The following is a 25305-nucleotide window of genomic DNA, read 5'->3' on the forward strand; positions in this document are numbered from 1 at the left end:
TAGAATTCAATGTTTTGACGGTTTATCTCAGAGCAGAGCCTTTGCTGAAAATTGTCGCCAGCCAAAAGTAGTAACAATGATCTGAATCCTCACTTCCCCTCCGTTGGTCATCACTAGACTGGGTTTTAAGCCTAATGTTGAATTCATGTGATAGGATAGGACAGCGAGGAAAACCAGTCGATTATACCAGATCGGATCCCTTACTGCGACATGACTAGTGTTCATGGTCGACGTTTTCCATTACGATACCGTAACTAACAAACTAATTAACTACCAGTTACGCTGTTTTATGCATCTGAGCTACCAATACATGGCCGGTTCCTATTTTATATAATAATGGGGTTTTTTTTTGTTGGTCAAATCGACCCAAACCTAACCTGTTTGTTACAGGTTGGTGCTTTTTTCAAAGGAGGGGTTTAGAACAAAGAAGGTTACGAGAGTGAGTTCGTTCTGTCATGTGTCAGGTTAAAATGTAAAGCAAATTTGTGTCTAAATCGTAAAATGCACATGCATAAATGTTAATCGTTGACCTATTCATGAACTGTGCATGGCTAATGCGTTTGAAAGGTAATAACAAATTCCTCGTATTTTATTCATCGCTTTGTATGATAGATTGTATCTACGAACAACATGTTTTCGTGCAAAACATTTATTACATTTCATACAAATTTGTGATTATTTGTAATTTTTACTAAGCATAGAGACAGATGAACTCTGTTGACAGATTGTTAATTAACATCTGGTGCAATATACAGTAATGTCAACAATCCATTTTTATAATTTAAATAGAAAAATACAATTACAATCTTGATATTAAAAACAAAATAAAATACTAAAAATGTTGATCCTTGAAGTTGATGCCATTGGCATTGATGATCAGTGTTCTTGCTATCCAATTTTAGCAGATTGCACCACCCTCAGTGTTCTCGCTAGGTGAAAATTAAAGGATGGCAGCTGCGTGGCACCACACATTAACACCCCCCCCCAAAAAAAAAGAGTGGGGTGGGGGGTGGAGGAGCTTAGTTACCATATCAGCGCTCAAAGTTCTCGACCAACTGGTCGCATATGTGACTGGATTTTTCATGAGTGCGATGAAATTTGTAGTCTTAAGTTATAGCCAAGTGACCCAACATTTTGTTAATCTGCAAGTGATTCACAACAAAATCATAATGCTTGGTCTGGTGACGTCATCAATTTTGAGAAAAATACCACCCTTTGGCCTACTGCACTAAGGCTGAAAAGAAACGGCTTTTGCTGAACATATTTTTTAAGCAGTAAGTTTAAAATTTGAGATGTACCTTAAATAGGATATCAACTCAGTTTGAACAAAATTATAATTATGTATACCGATTTAATCAGTTTTATTAGGATTCTCGTCTGATGACTGTTAATAACAACTGGAAATGAAATAACGCCAAACGACTACAAAATCACGGTAACGCGGTTCAAGACGTTTCTTACAAATAGGCCGTATTTTCTATGTGGCTCCATTTGCAAGTCGACTTTTAAACACGTTCATGATTTTAAAGACCTTTAGTTTAAAAGCAAGTGTAACACAATGCACGTGACATTGTTACATTTACTTTAATTTTAATGCAAAACCTGAATTGTAATGTCTACATACGATCTGATCATCACGTCAATGTCTGGAAAGTACTGACCCAGATACGTGTACTTTTCATCGATTGGTGACTGATGATTGGCCAGTATTTATAATTCGGCATCATGTAACCGTCATAGAAGGTGAAGGAGAGAACTGTTACAGTTACCGTCATTCTGATGGTCGTGGAAGCTTTGTTGTTAATAAACTTGTATTTACTCTATTGTTTCAATTGTGATGTTTTATATCATTAATATCAAAGAATAAATTAGCTATTAAGAAGTACTGGTAGAACTATAATCATTACATTCTTCTATAGCTTACAATTAACTACTATAGTATTCACTGATGATCTGGGGAGTCGGAGTTGGGAGCCTGTGGGGGTGATGGGGACATGTTTTGGTCTCTCCATAATTTGTTTACAAATAGGTTGTTTTTTTCATCATTGTTACGGATTATATGTTTAATTTTTACTCAAAATTGCTCTCTTTACTAGTTTCAAAAATCTCTCACTCGGAAACACTCCTCCCTCAGTGGTGTAGGAAGATGCCAAAAAGTGTGTATGTGGGGGGGGGGGGGGGCACACGTTTATATTTACACACTTTTACACTATTATAAAGCAAACATAAAGCAAAATATCTGAAAAGTGAGGGGCACATGCCCCCTCCCCCACTTCCTACGCCAGTGCCCCTGTCTGCATTTTGTACATGATGACCACCATCCCCCTTCCAGGAACGTAAAAATTATGTACTTCATGGATGCCCCTATGAATATTCATCAGTGCTTCAAACTTATTCCCCAGTGCTCCTAAAACATGTAACTGTGCGCCCTAAAATTAGAATGTTAGGAACACAGTGCTCCTAAAACATTTTTCAAACTTTGAGCCCTGCATATTGTTGTGTGTTGGTAGACTTTGTGGAAAGACATACTCCTTATTTTGACAACAAAAAAGAGCAAAAAACTTTATACAAAATACAAGCAGTCTTTTAATTAAACCGAAGATGATACCGGTCTGATATTCACAGACAGTTCCGGTTTTGCTGAACTGATCAAAGTTTTAATATTATTATTTTTAATAAAGATTTCAAGATATACGAAAAACAATGAAAATGTTTGGAAAGTGATCCCCTAATGTCGGATACATTTTTTGTTATTTCCATCTTCATTGAATGAATCGATCGCTGTGATAAAATATCATCGCCAGCTGATAAAAAGTTTTTTTTTTTGTAAAGGCGGTGTATACTTTATTTGGCACTCAAGATAAATGATTTTAATGATAAACACTACCTTCTTTTGTTTTTATAAGCATTCATATCCCCCCAAAATGAAAAGTTTACAATATTTTATGAAGAACTGCTGAATAAACAGAATGACAGAAAGTAAAAATCATCAGATACAACCAATTATATCTGCAACGGAGGACAAAATATCAGACGATAGTTAGTGGAAACAAAAGACAGAATGACTGTTCTGATCACGTGACATATTTGGAGCCAAATAGGTGAGTTTTTTTTTTCAAGCGGAGATTGCCGAATCCGTAAAAAATAAAAATGTTTTCATTGCTCAAATAAAATATATCTTTTATTGTGTCTATTAAACATACAAATGGGACAAAATAGAGGCTGTTAAAAATACTGTTAAATTACGTTACAGTAACTGATCGTTGTTGTTTTTTTGTGGAAAAAAGTGTGCATTTGGAAATAGCGGAGATAGGTGTGGGAAAATAAAGAGGGGAGCACAAAAATAAAGAAGGGTGTAGAAAACGTGAAAGGAGGGTGGCAAAATGGAGCAGCGATAACACTGGATATCAATGCGATCGATTTGTTTGAAGAAGATAAAAATAAAAAGACCGTCTGGACATTTTGTTTATCTTACATTGGGGGAACACTTTCAAAAATGTTTAAAATCTTTATTACAATGTAATTAATATAAAAACTTTGATTGGTTTACCAATACGAATATTCAACAGTCCAACAATATCTCTGTTTCAGCTTGAGAAAAGATGAGTTTATACATCATACCAACGTTTTTGGCATTGGATACTGAGGGGCAAAATAAGGGGTAGGTCTAACCATAGAGTTGACTAACGCACAAATATATTCAGTAATCAAGCTTTTAAATTTCTTTCTTTCTTTTTTTGGCTTTTCTGTTGGGTTTTTTGAAGAGCAGGGTCACACAGCCACCCCCCTTTAATTTTTACCGAACGAAAACACTTACGATTGTCAAAAAAACAAACAAATATCAGGGCTCACCCTGTGTATGGCCAAATTAGCCAAATGCTAATTTTTATTCAAAGTGGCTATAGCATTTAGTTTTTGGTTAATAGAATATTTCTTAAATTAACCACATTTTCTTAATTTTCAAGGAAATACTCAACATACATGTACATATCTCAAAATTGGCTAAACCAAAATTTGTTCCATTGTAAGCCCTGAATAATGAAAATTTTATCTTGAATATCATATACATAGATTGGAATGTTCATATATATATTTATTTCTGCATTAGTGAGCATAAATAGCTCCTAGGAAATGAAGTAATATGCTAAAAATAAATCATTTCCCAAGAATCAATGCGCCATATGGACATCATTGTGTTCGAATTAAGAGGAAGCATTAGATACAAACTTTATACAAAAGTTGCGGTTCAAGCAAAAACCCAAGGTTTTATGGTGTACTTAATACTGAAAATAAAATAATGAGTTCTTCTCACTCCAAATCTATTGTGATATTCTGGTTTAAACTTATGATACAAGTTATCCTACACATGCTGAGCACAAAACGGTCATCACACTTGACGTTTCCATCTTTCATGTATGTCATGGACACATGCTTGACTGGTCTAAAAACTGACATATGACAATTTGTATAATAAATATATATGATATACAATGTATATAGTAATAAAATATGTATGCCCTACATGCACCCACCCACAATATATGTGATATTCAGGTTATAATGTAAGCAGGCCATACATACACTGGTGTAGGAAGATGGGAGAGGGGCATGTGTCCCCCCCCCCCCCCCCCCCCCTTTTTCTTGATCCAATAGCAGTAGTGAATGTTTATATATTTATATATATATATGTGTGTGTGTCCCACCCCTGACTTTTGGGCAGCTTCCCATGTCACTGACATAGATTTGTCATCACACATGACGTTCCTATCTTACGTGTACTTCAGTTCACAGGTGTATGTTGAGTGGATTAAAAATAATTATTTCACAATTTATCTAATAAATATATATCTAAAAGTAAAATTATAAACTAAAGGTGTATGCCCCCAGCCACCCACCCACATCTTTTCAGGTTTAATACAGGTATTACAGGAAAATAGTTTGTGAATTACCATGAGTATTTTCATGTCCATATCCATTTACATTATACTAGTAGATATGTTCACCCTGGGCACAGCCTTGAACATCGCCAGTGACTAAGACCAGGGTAGAATGCGGGGGAGGGGGAGGGGATGCAGTTGAGGGTGTTGAGGTGTAAGTTTTGATCAGTTGTGGTCTTTTTGCCAGACAGGCTGAGTTGAACTCACAAGATTTCAGCTATTTCTTTTATTGAAAATGTGTGTACTTTTCAACGGACACATGAATTAATTTGGCTCATGGGATATCATTCTCTGTAATTTCACTGTTATCACCAGGGTGGCCAGCCAGACTGTTGATATGTATACATCATATGTAAATGCACAAATTTTATGTTGTATTGCATTAAATTTATTATTGGTAATAATAATTTAAAAAACCTATTCAGTATTGGGGGGGGGGGGGGGGGGGCACTCCTTAATTTTTGTGATAGTGTGATGGTTATGTTGCAACCCCCGCAATTAAAAAAATGACCATGGTTAAAAAAAATTGTTGTTCAAAAATAAAGCACAGCATTTTCCATCCTTGGATTCAATAGGCAAAATACCCAAATTACTAAAAGTACCAGTGGCGGTGAAACCCTATTTATTTGACTAAAATAATTGTTTGTTTTTTTGTTGTTGGTTTTAAACTACACCAAAAGAGTACATTGATTTATTAATCATCAGCTGTCAGATGTCAAACATTTAGTAATTTTGACATATAGTCTTAGAAAGGAAATCCGCTACATTTTTCCATTAGTAACAAGGGATCTTTTATATGCACCATCCCATAGACAAGATAGCACATACCACTGCCTTTGATATACCAGTCAGGTGCACTGGCCGGAATGAAAAATAGCCGAATGAACCCACCGATGGGGATCGATCCCAAACCAGCCGTGTATCAAGGGGGCCCTTTAACACTGGGCTACGTCCCGCCCCCTCATTTGACTTAAAGTGATGTGACAGAACTTTACTTACATATGAATTCAGCGTAATACTTTTTTATGTTCATGAAAGTATGAGACCGGCCCGTGGAGTATATTTGAAAGGTGGGTGGGGGGAGTCTCTGTCAATGCGATTATCAGAGGATAAAAAATTGAGGGCACAAAGGGCCTGAACCTATTACAGGGGTCTCGGAACAATGTTCCTCCGAACAAAAAATTAATTTCAAATGTTCAAATACGGCATTACTAGCCTTCTAGACCGGCCTCGGTAGTTAGGCCATTGGTCTACAGGCTGGTAGGTACTGGGTTTGGATCCCAGTCGAGGCATGGGATTTTTAATCCAGATACCGACTCCAAACCCTGAGTGAGTATTCCGCAAGGCTCAATGGGTAGGTGTAAACCACTTGCACCGACCAGTGATCCATAACTGGTTCAACAAAGGCCATGGTTTGTGCTATCCTGCCTATGGGAAGTGCAAATAAAAGATCCCTTGCTGCTAATCGGAAGAGTAGCCCCTGTAGTGGCGACGGCGGGTTTCCTCTCAAAATCTGTGTAGTCCTTAACCATATGTCTGACGCCATATAACCGTAAATAAAATGTGTTGAGTGCGCCGTTAAATAAAACATTTAAAAATATTTTTTTTATGAAAGTATGGATCACAGACCTGCTTTAAACACTGTATGCACATACTTGTATATACCATAATATACATGTATGTGCATCAGGGTCTCCATGAGTACTCGGGCAGGGGTCGAGTCTAGAAATACTCGAGTCTGTTCACAGGACTCGAGTACCCGTACAAGGTGGAATACAATTATCAACTAGGACAATAATTTCGGCAGTAGATAATCAACGATACAAGTTACACAATAATTATAAGATCATGTGCTAGTTTCTCTTTTTAAACTTGCCGTCCGTCCATCCATCACAACACTGTTTCTAAATGCAATACAATGTCATGATTTGGCATCCATGTTCAGTGCTGGAATTAAAATGCATAATGTTATTTCACTTTATTCCTTAATCTCATCATCATCTAGTGTAAGTGTCGGGTACTCAGGTCCTGGTTGAGTTTGACCCTCGAGTACTCAAGTCCAATATTTTGGACTCGTGATGGCCCTAATGTACATACATATATATTTTTTTTAAAGACACATTCAGGGAACATTTTGTTTTAAAAAGTGACAATTGGTGATCAGTTGAAAATATTTTAACATTTAGGAATTGTGTAGCAATCTCTGAAATTAGTGTAGCGAATCAAGATGTGATACTGAACAAATTGTTTCCTGCACATGATATCATTTGGACCATTCCAAGCATTTATTATACAAAAGAATATTTACGGACTGGGATTATATGCAAATAACACGTGGTTGATCCAGAGCAATAGGCTTGTAAGGGGATAACAATTGACCACATACTGTGTAGTCAGTTCCCAGTGACATGCCTGCCAGTTCAGTCTTTATCTTCTAATTATTACAACCGCAGAGTCTGAATATATTTAATTCAATATGTAAAAAATATGCAGTGATATTATAAATTTTTATAATGGTGCTTAAGCCAGAAATGAAAGTTTAGTATATAATTATAAATAAAAAGTCTGCAGAAATTGGAAATTCTGTTTAGTTACTGATCTGGTTTGGGTTTATTTTTGGTTTTCCATCCCATGTAAACATCAAAGAAGTTCAAAGAACTTAGTGGCTTTACTGCAGGATATATTTCATGACCCATAAGATACTTCGAGAATACCCAACTAGCTACAAGGCAATACTGTTTATCTTAGTGGTTCCACTGAAAGATATATTTTATGACCCATAGAATACTAAGAGAATACCCATCTCGCTACAAGGCAATACCGTTTATCTTAGTGGTTCCACTGAAAGATATATTTTATGACCCATAGAATACTAAGAGAATACCCAACTAGCTACGAGGCAATACCGTTTATCTTAGTGGCTCCACTAAAAGGTATATTTTATGACCCATAGAATACTAAGAGAATACCCAACTAGCTACGAGGCAATACCGTTTATCTTAGTGCCTCCACTAAAAGGTATATTTTATGACCCATAGAATACTAAGAGAATACCCAACTAGCTACGAGGCAATACCGTTTATCTTAGTGCCTCCACTGAAAGATATATTTTATGACCCATAGAATACTAAGAATACCAAACTAGCTATGAGGCAATACTGTTTATTTTAGTGGTTCCACTGAAAGATATATTTTATGACCCATAGAATACTAAGAGAATACCCAACTAGCTACGAGGCAATACCATTTATCTTAGTGGCTCCACTAAAAGATATATTTTATGACCCATAGAATACTAAGAGAATACCCAACTAGCTACGAGGCAATACCGTTTATCTTAGTGGTTCCACTGAAAGATATATTTTATATCTTGCATGAGTGAATTGATGTTGTGCCTTTGGCGAGAGAAGGACAACATCAATTCATGAGTGCAAGATAAACAGTATTGCTCAGTAGCGAGTTGGGTATTCTATTTATTACTCATTATCAATCTTTATCATTTTATGGAAGATTTTTAAAAGACAGTGTTATTTAAAACAGGTAATAAATAGAGGATATTTCATGTTTTTTGTCAAATATGATTTATATCTCATCGAGTGAAGTTCGCAATCATATCTCTTTAGTCGTGCTTGCAGTATGATTGCAAACTTCATGAGATGAGATATAAATCATATTTGATAAAAAACATGAAATTTTAAAATTATTTTATAACTTTTGGCAATTTACCTTTAGTTTTAAAATGCCAGCAGCAAAATAGGCTTTCTTACAGTGAAGATAACACATTTTGGTGTGAAATAGTGATATTTTCACTTTAAAATGTGTTGTCATCACTGAGTGACTGATAACACTTTTATTTCACTGATATTTTAAGATATTTCACTAAATGTTATATAATAAATAGGTTTTTTTGTTGCGAGATTTAAACTTCTGATGTTAAGATGTGTAGCTGTCAAACTAGACTAACTGAATGTGTATCCATTGTTTGTGTACTACATGCATATTTAAATTCCACCATTTTTATGCATAGGTTTGTTATATTTGAAGATTCAATGTAACAGATATAATTTATATTCTGTCAGTAAACGAAAGCAGTTTGGTGTTATAATCTTTGAATAAAAAATAAAGTATATATTCCGTATGTTAAAGCTAATGATTAAAAAAATTAGAAGAAAAGAGAAGTTCTTGTCATTATATGAGAAACTGAGGGGAGGGGGGGAATCAATATTTTTGCTGTAATTTTATATCTTATCTTCTTTTTTGATGTTGAAAAACATTGTATGTACATGTATTAACAAACTATTTTGAATTAGAAGGATGACATCCGACACCTCAAACATTCAATTAGCGTAATAGCGATCTCGTGACCAGTAACGAGAAATGGTGTCATGCAGAATACAGCATAGGCCTTATAATGTTTGCTTATTTTAATAATCAAGGTTATTAATTTTAACGGCATGCATTCAACATGTATGACAGCAATGTCTGGAAGATCTGTAACTTGTTATTTTTACTTTGTAAAATCTTTGAACCAAAGTAATAAAAACAGACCGACAATGCTTGTCAATTTGAATACACATGCCAGTTCAGGGCCAAAAGACATGTAAGCTATCTCAAGATCTGAGTTCAGCCAGACTGAGTGAAAACAAAACGTTCGTTAGACTGGTTTGTGCTCTTCACGTTAAACCAAATGGACACGACGAACACCATTCGTTGGCTGAACTGAGGACAGCTCTCGGCGCGAATATACGTCACGCTTCAGAGGCAGCTGACACCCGCGTGTCAAGAGATATCGTTGCGGACATTAAACAATACGATTATGCAAAAGTAAATCTTGATGTAAATTTGTAGAAAAACAATAGTTATTTCATCAATGAATACCTAACTGCAGTTTTTGTTTATTCCTTTGTCTTTGTTAATTTCGTACCCATGGTCGAGAGCACGCATGCAGATCGCGATCGCCGGAAATGAACATGCAGTATTTAAATTATACAAATTGCAGTTAAATGTACACTGAATAAAATTAGTTTACAATAATCATATTTGTGAGATAATTTTAGATATAAATTTGTAAGACTGTGAGGTGACATTTAATAAGTTAGCTGGATTTAAAAAGACCGTAAATATTAATTTTATTAAAGGATTTGTTGTTGGTTGTTTTTTGTTTTTTTAATAATAAATGGAATATACTGTGGTGAAGTCGGCATTCTTAGCCGAGGTATTTTGTAAGCAGAAATCACAACAAGCATTTAACACGACGCTGAAATCAACAGCAACAACATGGCACAAATTATGAAATTGTTTGAGGTGGGGAATTGATGGGTCACTTAAAAAAAAAAAAGTTATTTAAACTAACATAAAGATTGCTATTTAAAGAAATAATGAGTTCTATATATGAAAAAAGCTCTCAAATTTTTATTTGGGAAAAAAGGAAGAAAGAAAAAACAACACCAACCATAAACATCCACCCACCCCCATATCTCTGTATGTTTTTTAATTTAATGTCATAGGCCTTAGAAGTGGGGGTGGGTGTATGGGGTACTGGCTTCAAACTCTGAAGATATTGCTTAACCCCATCCCAACCCCACCCCCGCTGAAAAAACTCGGAAGTAATATATTAACTGCCCCTAATCCCATTGAGGTTTTGTTATTCCTATTTATTCCAGTTTGTACACAATTAGCTGAAAAAGATACATTTTCATATTCATATATAAATACTCTATACAGTACTGCGTAAAACAAATATGGCTAAAGCATTTTCAATATGGCTAATAAAAATTCCATTTGGCTAATATTTTGGCTACAGGTATTTTTGATCCAGGGTGAGCCCTGGATGTACTAATGTGGTTAAGAATGCCAGATGACCATGACTGTATGACATCAGATACAAATAATTTGACTGGAGAAATTCTTTTATTTGATATCACAAACGGGTTTAATTTTCCTTTTGATCAAGTATTTTTGATTCCTGTTATTAGTATTGATTTTATTTTACAAAGCAGAAGTTCTCTCTCTGACACAAACCAGGAACATGGAGCATATTTTTTCACGTTATTTCAAAGAAAGCCTGTTGTTGATCATGGTTTGTGATTAAGCAGAGTTTGTCAGGATTTCCATCAGTGCTCAGTTTTAAGGATTTTGGTCGCTTGCCCAGAGGGCAAGTGTGTGTTCACATTGAGGTTGCCCCTCCAAAAATTTGGTTGCCTTGATTTCATCCGTGTTTTGAAACTAGAGTTATATTTATATTCCAATAAAACAGCAACCAACAGGTTTGGAATTAATATGTTGTCAATGTAAAATGTAATATGTACTGTCTGACAATAAAATACATTACTTCTTAATAATGTTTTTAAATGTTTGTAGTTATACACATAGGGCCTAATTGCTTAAGAATTTTATAATTTGGCGACACATCAGCTATTTTCCAATCGAACGCACTATGTTCCAATCGAATGCACTGGAATGTTTACTATTCGGAATACTTCAGCTGATTACGATTTTCCCCGATGTCTCACAGAATCGGCCGAGGAGTTCCAAGTGGCAAACAAACGCATGTGATTTCGACTGATTGACTGACGCTTTACTGTCGTTATTTAAAGTTTAAATAACAACAGTTTAAAAACAATTGTGGGCAAGGAAACTGCACATTATTATGGGACACAAGTCGCCGTTTGGTGTAAAAAAAAAGAAAAAAAAGACAGTCATCCGACGGGCAACTAGTATCATAGAATTAAGTTGCCCGACTGGACGATCGTAAAAATTGAGCACTGGCAATGATCGCTGATTACCCTGGAATAAAATTATTCTTTTGTTATTGTTGATCCTTGCCTGCTTCATCAACTGTCACCAGACATCATCTGGTACTGTAATTATTCTGAATAAAATGGTACATGTAAGTAAGCATTTCCCCAATATTTGTATATATACAGGTATATCACAGCCGTACCTAGCATAAAATAATTGGGGTGACTACAGAATCAGTCTGAGAACAGTAATGGAGGGTTTTATTTTGGTACACAAAAAGAACATTTTTGAACTAAAGATCACTCCTGAATTGGTGTACTTGTCAAAAATATTGTGAATAAATCAGACCATGGGCCAAATATAAAAAAAAGGGAAAAAAAGAATCATGCCATCCCTAATATGCAGATATGTAACGATTGAACATAACTTGAGACAACAGTTTTATGGATTCAAGTTTTAACGATAGAATGCACATGAAGTTTTATAACAATCTTTGGGTCACAGAATGACAGCACTTTGATTATGAATGTCTGTTTTGATCCGGCTTGGCATGATGTATCACCGATCCAGCTTTCTGATGTTTGCATTAGTTTTTTTGCTTCATCAAGATAAGAGAAGACTTAAAGACTAGTTGGACAAAGTTATTAAGTTGTCGACATGATCTTGGCTCAAGTAATAACATGGGAACACGATTCTATTGATTGAGATGCCAGCTTGCTATCATGCAAGCCGTGGCTTGGTTTGATTTCCAATCACATTCTTCTTGCACTGTCTTATCATTCTGGCAGTAACTCACATATTTGCCGTCATACACAAAATGGGAGATAACATTTGGGTTAGAAATAAGTATGAAATAACTTTCATTGCTGTTACAGCATGACATATTGTTCAATGAAAGCACTGAAGCAACTTTGGGTTCCCCAATAAATAGGAAAGATGATAGAAGCTAGTGCTTTAAGCTTACCAGCCACAGAATTAAAATTAGAACATATGGCTTTATTGGAATCAATTTTTAAAAGTATATTCCAGTAGGAATAAAAAGATGCATTGTATCTTCCACACCAATTTGATAATTTTTTGATGATCTTTAGAGCTATAGTTGTTTCCCTAAGTATACCTTCGAAACCCCATGCGATAATTTCTTGAAGAGCCTTAGAGCTATGATTCATCCCTAAAGAACTGACATTGACAATAATTAATATTTAATGATGCTTGGTTGTGTTTGCTACCATTATTTATATTTTAATGTGAAATGGTTTTTTGAGTGTATTGTAATCACCTTCAGATATGATGTTTCACTGGGATATTAAACTAAAAAAGTACAGCCGAACTCTGTCGATGCCAGATTTACTGAAATAAATATATGAAGCCAGAAGCTAGCAAGAAACTGTACATACATGTCAACCAGATGTTATGTATAGTGGAATATTAAGGGTTGTAAATATGTACATATATATGTTTACATCTTAAACCAAATTACTTCCGGCTGGGCAATTGCTTGAGATACACCCAACTTTTGATTGAGATGTTAACACTACAAGTACTGTGATTGGTGATAAATGTGAGTTTGTTAGTTGTAAAAAAGAAAGTTTTATCTGTGTAAATAATGTATGCAATTTTATTTCATCTAGTACCACTTTGTCAAGTAGCCTTGGGTTTGAAACATGTATGGGGTAGCTGTAAAAAAAAAGAAAAGTACTTAAATTTTGTACAGAACTAGGGTAGTCATAGATGCTACCCGTTATATGGAAATAAACAGCTTGACCCCCAATTTTTTCTGATTCACGTTAAGGGTGATGGGTGGTATTTATGTTGATTGATATGCTGCAGGTAGGAGTTTTAGCCACATATGTTACTATTGTTGTCTGTGGAATTTGAATTGGTAGTATGCACCCTTTATGGTTAACTTCCAGGGCACATGAGCAGTGTTTCTGCCAGAAAGAAATTTTTGGGTATGGCACTATGGAATTGAATGCAACCACAGTCAACAGGAGGTATGGTGGGGGCCTCCCCCAGGAAGAAAATGGGTTAAGTCTAGGTTAGCATTAAGAAAATCATACAGTAATGATAAGAATAATTAATTTTGTCAAAAGGTTAACTTACAAGAAAAATCTGCCAAAACAGTTTGTGTATTTTACCCCTGATGAGTGTTGTTACTTTGTGATCCATGATTGGTATATTCATGTACATATATTCGCTGTTCACCTTGTGGGAAAGTGTCTTGCTGTTAATTGGTAGGGGTTTTCCAAGTTTGCTTTCTCCCTTTAACCTGTTGTCAATTAACACCAACTTGGTTTTATGCTAAAGACAATGTGCTTAAACTTTACATGTAGTTCATTCAGTTGATTAGAGTCATAGGAATACATTATTTTGAGTGTGATAATGTAATCGTCTCAATAAATAAACTTTCTTTTCTTGTACAGGGCATAATATTTCTTGTGAACTATTATTTTGTTCCAATGTTACTATTGAAACTTTAAATTCATGTGCACCAATGTTGGATACATGGTGATTCTTTGCTTAGGGCAAGTAGGAGTAACTGATTAGACTACTGACTGGTCACACAAATATAACTGAGTAACCAAACATTCGCTTACTAGGGTAAAATCACATGCTCTAACTCCTGGTTACCTAAGATTTTGAAATATATTTTTTTATTTGTAGCACTGGTAAAATGTGCCTGTTGACATTCATGTATTTTATGATCATGGGTCTGTTGATCAAGTTTGGATATCTAACTGCATGTAAAGCAGAATAAGAATATTTTGTTTTATTTTGAAGAGGTCCTGTTTTACTTACAATTTCTTTCTATGTAGACGAACAGCGGTGGATTTCCTTAACAGTGATTGTTTGTTGTGTCTTGTTTACGTGTTTTGTTATAATTTCCTGGACAGAGATCAATTAAACCCGTCCCAGTCATTGATCAGCTAACGATAAAGAGCTCGACGCTGTCCCATCACACCCATTGATTTTGCAGCATTTGTCATCAAGAGGTATTTTATAACTAGCTTTCACAAAGTTTCTATTGGCCAGCACTTCCTTTCAGCATATGTGAGAACTAGCCATTTGTCCCCGCCTGAATAATTGAACAAATTGCCGTTCTCCACGTTTTATTTGCCGCTTCAGTGTATTGGCTAAAGCAGTTTTGAGAAATCTTAATAACTATCGACATTCTGTTGTTGTGCGGCAGGCCAGTGCCAGTATCTTAGTGATCGTCAAACTTGGACATTGATTTCGGATGAAGGTTTCCCCGAGCCACAGGTGCACGGTATGTACGTTGGAATGTCATCGTACGTCGCCAGTTTTAGATTGCCTTAATTATATGTATACTAAAAGAAACTTAAGTGTCATTCTTTGGCTGACGTCAGTAGTGTTGTATAATCAATTCTTACCATTCAGCGGCAATGAATTGTGTTACGTCCTACACACGGAAATAATGAGCTTTACAGATCTATATAGCCAGGATTTTCTATGGAGATGAGATCTATTTAAATATGCAAGAATAAGAAGAATCATTCTTATCATAAGCTGTCGTCATTATCTTCAATTATGAATATGATCTTTTCTGTGGGTGCAATGATTAAACATCACGTATCTTTATTAAAAGTCCTAAAACAAAATTAACATGGCATGTTCTCATAATTTCTTTATTAAATACATATTTGATGAAATTGTTTGACAAAAAGAAATCATGACTGATGCAAATCTTTGGAGGAACCTAATAACATTAAGATCATCATTAAAAAAAATCATCAATATTTATATGGTTCTAGATCTGCTACTACATATGTGTGTATTACACAGAGAAGATATTTCGTGTTTTTTGTCAAATATTATTTTCTTTGATGTCATAAAGTCTGAGTTATGTTTCATTACTCACCTAGTGAACATTGGGTGTGTCGTACACATTTTGTAAGCACCTGGTGGTGTGTATTAGTTGCAAAATGACGTCATTTCAGTGACGTCATCTTCACTGGTCTTAGCTGTGTGCATTCGCATGTCTTGTTGAGTAATGTTGGATGTAATGATTGTAAAATTTTACAATATTTGTTGGTGGGTAATAAATAAAATATCACACTTGTTTTTGCTATATAACATTTTTTCAAAACTCTTTAACTTTCGTTTGGTCACCTACTAACATGGGAAGATCATATATTCTATAATACATGCTGTTTATCAAACATGTAATGTCCAGGCACATGTATAACTGTACATTTAAAACTCATCTCACTCCAGTTTGTGTCTGCCTCAGGCAGAGAAGCATTTTGAACATCCATCATGTGCATAGCTCCATCATTTCATCGTTGTATTAATCAAAGGACTTTACAAGCAACTCTCTCAAGTCGTTCAATGGGTTTCATTTAATTTTCTTGCTGGTCTCGTTATTGAAAGGTGGATCACAAACAGCATCGTGTGGATGTGAATTCCTACCAGTATGTCTTGCATTTGTAGTAACAAGATTTGATATAATTGTGATTGCATTCTGCTTCGATTACTGTCTTAAGGACTTTGGCTGGACCACTCTCCATAATTAGACTGGGCTTTCTTCATACGCTGGGAGATGCAAGTGGTTATGCATGGTTTAAACGACTGACCAGAACATGCATAACTCCCTACTGCATGTTAGTGAGGACTTGTAGATTTATATTTTGATTTATTGCCATTATTAAAATATACCTGTGCTATGTGATGAGTAAGTACATTTTATTTTATGGAGATGTATTGAGATCTTAAATAAATGAGAAGATCAGTCGATTTTTAATATTTATAAATAGTTGTTTTGTTAATTTGAACTGCTAGCTAATCGTATATCTGGTAATGTTGTGGGGTGGTATATATCCAAATAGTAAAGCACTAGCCTGATGTGCAGCAGTTCTGGGATCGATCCCCATCAGTGGGCTATCTCTCTTTCCAGCATGTGTACCATGCACAACTGGTATATATCAAAGGTCACGGTGTGTGCTTTCTTGTCTATGGGTGTGGGTTTCCACTCTAAGACTGTATGACCAAATGTTTGACATCCAATAGCCAGTGACCAGCCTCGGTGGCGTCATGGTTAGGCCATAGGTCTACAGGCTGGTAGGTACTGGCTTCAGATTCCAGTTGAGGCATGGGACTTTTAATCCAGATACCGACTCCAAACCCTGAGTGAGTGCTCCGCAAGGCTCAATGGGTAGGTGTAAACCACTTGCACCGACCAGTGATCCATAACTGGTTCAACAAAGGCCATAGTTTGTGCTATCCTGCCTGTGGGAAGAGCAAATAAAAGATCCCTTGCTGCTAATCGGAAAGAGTAGCCCATGTAGTGGCGACAGTGGGTTTCCTCTCAAAATCTGTGTGGTCCTTAACCATATGTCTGACACCATATAACGGTAAATAAAATGTGTTGGAGTGCATCGTTAAATAAAACATTTCTTTCTTGTCTTTCCAATAGCCAGTGATTAATAAATCAATGCACTCTAATGGTTCATTAAACAAAACAGACTTTTAACTTTTGTAATGTTGTGTTGTGCATGTGCATATTGTGTTTGTCTTGTCAGCCATCATTATCTTCTAAAAGTTGCTCTGCTGTAAACACTGGGTTACTTTTTACTATAATAAAGGATGGTGTAAACCTTGGCATTAAAGGGGAGCTATCACTGTGCTTCCTATCACTCCCCTAAAACTAGTTAAACCAGTTATTTTTGGCTCCCTTTTGTATGTGAATTAAAAAAAAATATTACAAAAGGATTAAAGATCAATGTTCAGTATGGTGTTATCTTAAATGGTAGGGACACGTGTGTTATTATCAGTATACCATTATATTATGATTCAACGGGTAAATAATATGTATTATTACCCCAGCGGTTACTCATAACGGGGAGAATATTTTTCATATTTTGTCGGTGAGAAATATTAGACTGCACTGGTCTATTGGATGACTTGAGGCTTACAAACCAATGACCTTGTCGGTACTAAATATGATGTAATCACAATTTTGCAAACACAAAATTACGTCACATAGTTTAAAGAGTGGTTTATGGCTTTCAGTTTTCAGTTTTCAGTGTTAAGTTTGTGATAAAATGTTATTTTGATGCAATTCATGTTAGATTTTAGATAGAACTTTGAAAATTATCTGTGAACGTAATTAAAATACAAAGTTGTAGCAATAAAGTGGTTTACATTGTTTTTATGCATATACGTGTAGCCTATGTATATAGAAAATAAAGTCTTTTAGAGAACAAAATTGCCTGGGTAATAAATAGAATAACAAACTTGTATCAGACAATTTAAAAAAACTAAGTTCTATTTATTGTTAAAAAAAATCTATTATGAATTGTATAAAATAACATTTATTACAAAATGTGAAAACAAAATGAGGAAAGTGTAAATGCATGTAAATGTGACATTATTTTATGTTTGCCATGTTTAGTACCAACAATGTCATTGGTTTGTAAGCATCAATAGTCCATTAATATTGTACATTACACCAATGCATGATAATTTATGATTTTTATTTTCCTTGGTTTTATAAGTGCTGGCTAGGGTAATAAAAAGATTAATGGAAGCTGAATGGCAATACAAGTGGTCTGTATGGTAGCAGCAGGATTTCTCTCAGAAACTAACCAATTAACCTCTGTCCTGGGTCAGGTTTACTAAGCGATCTTAGCGCTAAGATCAATTTAAGTGTCTTACTACCTTAATAACTTACGGTGATATATTGGTGCTAATATTGCTTCGTAAAACGGGGTCCTGGTCGGGCAGATGAGCATTTGATATCCCCATAGACCTCTCTGTGAAAAACATTGCTTCCCTAACTCCAGTATGAACAGCCATTTAATAGAGATGGGTATTATGAACAGTGGTTAAAGAGGTTTACATTGATTCTGTATACATTTAACTGTTGAGTACATAATCTTTATTTACTTATATACCAAAAAATTGACAACAAGTGGGATATGATGTCTAAATAGCTACTTGAATAAAGTCCAAATTGGGACAAATGTGTATATTTTTTAGCACAAATTTTAGAGGCCATTGACATATACATATCCAAGACTAAGTAAAACTCATCTGAGTCTAGTTTTAAATGCAAAATTCAAAAACATTTAACGGCCACCATAAAGACCATAAAGTCCATTTTATGGTACAATCAATATTAATAAATTGTAATCTTAGACCTAGTTAAAATATAGTGAAGCATGAAACCAGACAACCTCAGTACTATTGACTTACGAACTATATTAATGTTGTCTATCAAGGTTTGGACAAGATGATTAGGGAATCATAATTCTTGAATGGAAACTACCAGAAAACAGGCAACATATTTCATGGTTTTCGGAGATGCAATCAATGATCTGGAAATACGGTACTTCCCTTAACTGACAGTTCGAAAGATGAAATTGGCGAAAATGATTTTCGTTGTCGGTTGTGGGTTGCACCTGGTCGATTCAAACTTGATATTTATAAATATGATCAGTGTTTAGGTTTTGTAATTGGATCAGAGTGGGTCTGCAGGTAATGAAATGTCTGGCTAGTCCAGTAATTGTCTCTGTTATTTGTAACCCACGTGGAACTGCTTATTAGGTGTAATTGTATGTACATATATAGTGTTTTCCCTAGCTTGTTTTAGCATGGTGCAGCACCATGCCTCAATAGTCTAGCACCATCTTGCCTTAGTCAGCACCATGCTGCCTTGAGATGAAACGAGCCTTTTTCAGTAATTAATTCTAAAATTGCCTTTATAAAACAGCCAAAAAAGTATTATTAATTAATAAAATATGCCTTTTATATCTTTTGCCATTCATTTATTAAAGCAAGCACATAAATTACATTAATGTTTATTTCAATTAATTTTTGTTTATTTTTAATGAAAAACAAGAGCCCCAAAAATAGTGAAAATGCCCCAAAAGTGTTTGGTCTATCATGCCTTGCCAAATTTCTAGGGAAATCACTAATATATATGGGGTGGGAAGTTTCCTCGGATCAGCTGTTTTCCTCTCATGGAACATTGCGTTTCCTCACATTTTAATCGTCCTTTCCTCCAAAATGTGTCGGATGGCACAGATTTTAACTTAGGATTTCAAGAATTTCTGGGAACCCTCTAAATTTCCTCTTTTTTTTCACAGTTCACCAATTCCCACCCCTGATATATGCATGAAAAGACATTCTCTTTTTCTCTAGGTAACGTGTATTCCTTAAAGGTTCTCGCCCTCATTCTTGGAATGGTAAACCTTTACATCAGAATTCTACAAATCCACTAGTCCTTGGTCCCAACTAGTGAATATTTGTCTGAGCTAGTGGAAATTATCAACTGTTTTACTATAACACATACATGTAGGTACAAGCCATTTAAGTAGCACACAGAATATGGCGGGTCACAACTAACTCAGTTGGTAGAGGGCTTGCCTGAGGTGCTTTCATCGCAGGATCGAACCTCTTTGGCAGACTCATTCTCTGATTTTTTTTCTCCATTCCAACCATTGCTCCCTGACTGGTATATCAAAGGCAATGGTATATGCTGTCCTGTCCGTGGGAAAGATCCTTGCTGCTAATGGAAAAATGTAGCGGGTTTCCTCTCTAAAGACCAAATGTTTGACATCCAATAGCAGATGATTAATAATGTGCACTGATCGTGTCATTATACAAAAACAAAACTTTAAACAAAACTCATCATCGGTGTTTGAATGTGAAACATTTGGTAATTCTCATATACATGTATATACTCTTGGAGAAAACCTGCTATGGGACATGACAAATGTAGCAGGTTTACTCTGATGACTATGCGTCAGAATTACCAAATGTTTGACATCCAATAAATGATTAATATATCAGTGTGCTCTAGTGTTGTGATTAAACAAAACAAACCTATTTTTCCATTTAATAGGGAGTGAGGGAGGGACTCGTAATAATTAGAGGTAATTACTGGAATTTTTGTAATGAAAATGACATTCTTTTTGTTTTTAAGCCAAGAGCTTAACTTTGGATAAAATCTTTGTCCTCCAAAAGGAGTAAGACATATATTTCTGTTAAAACCGTAGTTTTTACTTTAAATATTGTAGTTTCCTGGTTCAGATAGCAAATGGTTTACTTATGTGTATACTGTCTGGTGGTGTGTTAGGGTCTTAACAATCAGTTTTTGCCACTGTGTTTGTATTTGTAAGATCAAAAGAGAATTTTAACAACAGCAGCTTTATTACAATTCAGTCTATTCTGGTTGATGCAAGAAAAGTTTGAAATTTTTTGGAATTGACGATATTTGTTTGAAATTATATATTAAACACATTCATGTATGGAGTTTTCTGTCTTCTTTTTTTTTCCATTGAGATTCTACTTATTTCATGTAGGATGAAATATTGTTAAATTTAAATCTGGCACCAAACAAACTGCAGACTTTTGTTAATGGATCCTATTTGATGCAGAGGACATTGGTAGAAATGTTTTTAGTAAAAGCTCTTGTCATTTACCATATATTGACTTAGAAAACCGGATCGATTCAAACTTAATAACAGTACATGTAGTAACATTTGTTTTCTTCATTTAAAAAGAAAAAAAATGAAGTTGTGCACAACATTTTTTAAATTAAAAAAAACCCTTTCAGATAACAACATTTTGTATGTTTGTACTGTTAAAATGTTTTTTGTGTTGGTGATTTTTCTTTTCTTTATTTGATTTGTTTTTGTCTTCTCTAAATTTCAATATGATATCAGATATTATGATTTTCAAGCAGTAACAAATAAAGAGAAAAGAAAGCAAAAAAGAAAAGAAGTTATTCATCAGTTATTGGAAGGAAGGAAGGAAATGGTTTATTTAACGATGCACTCAACACATTTTATTTAAGGTTATATGGCGTCTGGCATCAGTTATTGGATATCATTCATATTGTCTAAAAACATGTTGGAGGCAGGAATATTTTTACTTGCATTTTCCACTAATCAGAAGGCACATACTGTACAGAGTATGCTTGATACAGTAAAACTCTTCTATACTGGACCCTCTGTAAACTGGAATTCCCTCAAAACTAGACCTTTTTAATGGTTCCTTTTTAAATATCGGTACATAATGAAACCTCTCTAAACTGGATACCCCTTAAAATCAGACTTTTTACTTTGTATGGTGGGTGTCCGGTTAAGAGGGGTTTCACTGTACAATTATTGGAATGAAAGCTACATTTTACACTGTACAATACGTATGTAATCTTACACACGATGTCCCCAAATCAGCTGTTTGAGAATGACGTAGACTGTTAATGCCATTAGATTTGGATATGTTAATGTAAAACCACTGTATGATTGTAAGTATATTAATGCTAGTCATATGTGTCTATCCATTTCATCAAGTTTGACCGGCCTCTGTTGCGTCGTGGTAGGCCATCGGTCTACAGGCTGGTAGGTACTGGGTTCAGATCCCAGTCGAGGCATAGGATTTTTAATCCAGATACCGAGACATGGGATTTTTAATCCAGATACCGAGTGAGTGCTCCGCAAGGCTCAATAGGTAGGTGTAAACCACTTGCACCGACCAGTGATCCATAACTGGTTCAACAAAGGCCATGGTTTGTGCTGTCCTGCCTGTGGGAAGCACAAATAAAAGATCCCTTGCTGCTAATCGGAAGAGTAGCCCATGTAGTGGCGACAGCGGGTTTCCTATCAAAATCTGTGTGGTCCTTAACCATATGTCTGACGCCATATAACCATGAATAAAATGTGTTGAGTGCGTCATTAAATAAAACATTTCTTTCTTTCTTTCTTTCATAAGACCGGCCTCGGTGGCGTCGTGGCAGGTCATCGGTCTACAGGCTGGTAGGTACTGGGTTCGGATCCCAGTCGAGGCATGGGATTTTTAATCCAGATACCGACTCCAAACCCTGAGTGAGTGCTCCGCAAGGCTCAATGGGTAGGTGTAAACCACTTGCACCGACCAGTGATCCATAACTGGTTCAACAAAGGCCATGGTTTGTGCTATCCTGCCTGTGGGAAGCGCAAATAAAAGATCCCTTGCTGCCAATCGGAAGAGTAGCCCATGTAATGGCGACAGCGGGTTTCCTCTCAAAATCTGTGTGGTCCTTAACCATATGTCTGACGCCATATAACCGTAAATAAAATGTGTTGAGTGCGTCGTTAAATAAAACATTTCTTTCTTTCTTTCTTTCTTTCTTTCATAAAGTTTGAAGGTAATTAGTGGTTTGTTTTGTACCAAGTGATTTCTTGTATTATTCCAACCAATATAGACAAAAGAGTTCCATAAGTGAAGTATCACCGTGGTTATAGTCTTGCGTTATAGTCTGATAATTAATATCCCAGAATAGAACTTAATGAGTCATTAATATACTGGTATACCATACATAGCCGATCATAAAAAAAATCCCGTTCTATCAAATTTCAGTTAAAAATCTTACATCTTACATCATGTTTTGTTGACTGAATTTTGTCAGTTTTAATTTATCAATGATGCATATGTATTTTTACTCTAGGTAGAACAAACTGAGTAACTGATAATATACTCTTCAAAAGAAGAAACGCAAAACCACATTGTCGTAACATTTGGAGAATTGATTTATTTATTGAATGGTGAGTCCGATAATTACCAAATGTTGCAGGATTGTTCACAATTCACTCTAGTCCATTGTGAGTAAGTGATAGGACACACCACCAAGGTCAAGGTCATCTGGAGTCAATACCGGGTGTGGCCTCCGCGTGTATTGACAACTGCCTGGCACCACCTGCCCATTGAAGCAACCAGAGTACGGATGACGTCCCGGGGGATGGTGGCCCACTCGGCCTGCAAGGCTGCTGCCAGCTCGGGCAGGGTCTGGGGCTGTGGTTGTCGCTGTCGGAGGCGTCGGTCCAACTCGTCCCATAGATGCTCAATTGGGTTCAAATCCGGTGATATCGATGGCCAAGGAAGGACATTAATGTTATTGTTCTGTAGGAAAGCCGTTGTGAGACGTGCTGTGTGAGGCCTGGCGTTGTCATGTTGGAACACTGCGTTGGCGTTGGCCATAACTGGAACGATGTGTGGCCGGAGGATCTGGTCAATGTAGCCCTGTGCATTCAGGTTGCCCTGCACGTGGACCAGGTCAGTTCTGCCAGTGTGTGAGATGGCTGCCCACACCATGACACTACCCCCGCCGAATCTGTCCACTTCCTGCACGCAGTTTGCCGCATAACGTTCACCACGACGCCTATACACGCGACATCTTCCATCATGACGTCGGAGCAGAAATCGGGACTCGTCACTGAACCACACCTGTCTCCATCGCAGTTGAGGCCATTGTCGATGAATCTGGCACCACTGCAGTCGGAGTCGACGGTGTTGTGGTGTTAAGATGACACCTCGAACTGGACGTCTGGCACGAATTCCTACCTCACGTAGGCGGTTCCGTACGGTCTGGTCGGATATCCTGCGCAAACCTGGTATTGCTGCGGCTGTGGAGGTGGCAGTAGTCAATCGTTCCCGAAGGTGGCGTACCCGGATGTAGCGGTCCTGCCCGGGGGTAGTGACCCGTGGTCGACCGGATCTAGGGAGGTCACGTGTTGATCCATGTTGCTGGTAATGGTCCCATAGTCTGGAGATGGTGCTTGGGGACACATGGAATGCCCTGGCAACGGCCGTTCTGGATTCGCCTGCGTCTAGTCGGCCGATGGCATTGTTTCTCTGCGGTTCACTGAGACGTAGCATGTCCTGGATTGTCAACTGTCGGCCAGATACAGAGGCCAGGCAAGCGAACACCCTGCACTTTTATACTGTCGGTGTTCATGTTGCACGTGCAGACAACGCATGTGCAGTGGTGACATGGTTTGCACGTGGCTGCGTTTTTGCGAATATTCACATTTTGGAACTTTATTGTACAGTAGCTGCGTTTTATCGAATGTAACCGTGGGAATGTGTTTGGGACATGCATTGACCTTATATTCACAAAGCATGAACCGGTAGGAAACATAAAATCGGAGTTATAACCCATTTGTACCCTTTTGCGTTTCTTTTTTTGAAGAGTATAGTTTAAACCCGGAGTAAATTTACTTTAACCTGAATTGCTAAGACTTAAATAGCTAAAATGTTTTTTTGTTCTTTGATGTTTTCTTTTTGGCTAATTCTAGTATATACATGTTGCTTTATTTTTATATTCGGGGCGGGACGTAGCCCAATGGTACATCGTTCGCTCGATGCGCGGTCGGTGTAGGATCGATCCGCATCGGTGGGCCCATTAGGTTATTTCTCATTCCAGCCAGTGCACCACAACTGGTATATCAAAGGCTGTGGTATGTACTACTCTGTCTGTGGGATGGTACATATAAAAGATCCCATGCTGCTAATCGGAAAGAGTAGCCCATGAAGTGGCAACAGCGGGTTTCCTCTATCAATATCTGTGTGGTCCTTAACCGTATGTCTGACGCCATATAGCCATAGTGGTAAAGCGCTCTCTTGATGTGCAGTTGGTTTGTGATCGATGCCAATCGATGGGCCCATTGGGCTATTTCTCATTCCAGCCAGTGCACCACAACTGGTATATCAAAGGCCATGGTATGTGCTATCCTGTATGTGGGATGGTGCATATAAAAGATCCCTTGCTACTAATGGAAAAATTTAGCAGGTTTCCTCTCTAAAACTGTCAAAATTACCATATGTTCGACATCCAATAGCCGAT

At 36.5% G+C, this 25305-nt stretch overlaps 1 protein-coding gene across 3 annotated transcripts in view; it reads left to right on the plus strand.

Annotated features, from left to right (window-relative positions):
* The first annotated feature begins 434 nt into the window (after positions 1–434).
* Positions 435–25305, plus strand: part of LOC121381062 (zinc finger CCCH domain-containing protein 10-like) — a 168409-nt gene continuing 143538 nt past the window's right edge. For 2 of the 3 annotated variants that reach the window (XM_041510148.1, XM_041510149.1), the window contains exon 1: positions 435–567. The gene's annotated coding sequence lies outside the window, so the exon portion shown is untranslated. Of the gene's footprint in view, positions 568–3591; positions 3662–25305 lie in introns of all 3 variants that reach the window. The other variant, XM_041510150.1, reaches the window with a different exon arrangement.

This window comes from Gigantopelta aegis, chromosome 9 (genome assembly GCF_016097555.1).
Source record: "Gigantopelta aegis isolate Gae_Host chromosome 9, Gae_host_genome, whole genome shotgun sequence".
In the NCBI taxonomy this organism is placed as follows: domain Eukaryota; kingdom Metazoa; phylum Mollusca; class Gastropoda; order Neomphalida; family Peltospiridae; genus Gigantopelta; species Gigantopelta aegis.